The sequence below is a fragment of the Myotis brandtii genome, unplaced genomic scaffold (genome assembly GCF_000412655.1).
Source record: "Myotis brandtii unplaced genomic scaffold, ASM41265v1 scaffold33, whole genome shotgun sequence".
Classification (NCBI taxonomy): Eukaryota; Metazoa; Chordata; class Mammalia; order Chiroptera; family Vespertilionidae; genus Myotis; species Myotis brandtii.
Genome location: NW_005362713.1, coordinates 86,732 through 87,203, shown reverse-complemented (window position 1 = coordinate 87,203; position 472 = coordinate 86,732). Strand labels below are relative to the sequence as shown.

Sequence of the window (472 nt, the reverse complement as noted above, 5' to 3'; positions counted from 1 at the left end):
CGGCTCAGGGAGGGCGGTTGTGAGGCTGGGGTTTGGGTGCCTCCCCTGAGAGGCAGAAGGAGCCCAAACACTGAGGTCAGAGCCGCACGTGGGGAGACACCTGGGGTGGGCCTTGGAGCTGAGCCTGTGTGATGTCCAACAAGGGTCACGTGCTTTGGCAGCAAACTGAGGGGCCCAGGCTCCAGGCCTGGGGCTGTGGGGGCACAGGAGCACCTCACCTCCTACACAGGTGCAGGAAAGACCCCGACCAAGGCTGTCACCTCCCTCCCAACCTCCTGGCAGGCCTCGCAGGGCCGACCTCTGGGTGGGTCTGAGTTGAGTGTGAGGGAGGGAAGAATGCCTGGCACAGTCTTGCACCCCGTGGTGCCCACACAGGAGCACCTGCTTCCTCCCCTTCGGCTTCCAGAGGCAAACACACCTGTTGCCCTGAGCCTGCGAGTCCCTGTGAGGAGCTCAGTGCCTCCGCAGGACC

General features: G+C 64.6%; 1 protein-coding gene across 1 annotated transcript in view; it reads right to left on the bottom strand.

Moving 5' to 3' along the window:
* Positions 1-472, bottom strand: part of CDHR1 (cadherin-related family member 1) — a gene marked incomplete at its 5' end in the record, with an annotated part of 22,797 nt that overhangs the window by 14,857 nt on the left and 7,468 nt on the right. The window lies entirely within an intron of this gene.